This window comes from Pseudorca crassidens, chromosome 1 (genome assembly GCF_039906515.1).
Source record: "Pseudorca crassidens isolate mPseCra1 chromosome 1, mPseCra1.hap1, whole genome shotgun sequence".
In the NCBI taxonomy this organism is placed as follows: Eukaryota; Metazoa; Chordata; class Mammalia; order Artiodactyla; family Delphinidae; genus Pseudorca; species Pseudorca crassidens.
In genome coordinates, this window is record NC_090296.1 from 178,712,788 (window position 1) to 178,713,531 (window position 744).

Sequence of the window (744 nt, forward strand, 5' to 3'; positions counted from 1 at the left end):
ATTAGGAATCTAATGTACGGCCATTAGATTCCTAACACTGCATGCGTTCCCTTACACTACGCCGTCCAAGAGGAGACAAAAGAGATTAGTCCAGAGGGACAAAATCCTGATGTATTTCGGAGAAGCTAAAGGAGCGTGAGTGGTAGACAGTGGAGGGAATTCTCCAGCGGTCCAGTGGTTAGGACTCCTCGCTTCCACTGTGGGTTCAATCCCTGGTGGGGGAACTAAGATGCTGCAAGCTGCTCCGCGAAGCCAAAAAAAAAAAAAAAAGTACTAGATAGCGGAGAGTTCAGAAGCTATTAACTATAGACAAAGAGTCACAAATTTCTGAAAACTTCCTAGTGGTTCCAATAACATGGAAGCAAAATAAAAAGGTTTGGGTCACGCCGGCTCTGGGGGCGTCTCAGCCCCAGTCCTGGGTATCGAACCCCGGCCCCCGCTCCTGGGGCGGCCTCTCTGGCTGGGTGCTGACCTGCCCCGCGGGGCGCTCGGGAGCCGCGGTCGAGGAGACGGCCCTTGCTGGACACTGAGCTCGGAGAGATACTCAGAACGGAAAAGCCCTGGTGGCCCTGGCCTCACAGAGGCTCCCAGCTCCCGGAACCCACTGGAGGACGCCCACGGGAGAGCCGGCGGTGGCCATGGCAACGCGGCGGACGTCAGCTGCGCCGGCGGCCAACGGCCAGGCTGTTGTCGGGGGGCGGGGCCTGCCAGGGCCTGGCTGGGTGGGCGCGCGGGTCACGTGGA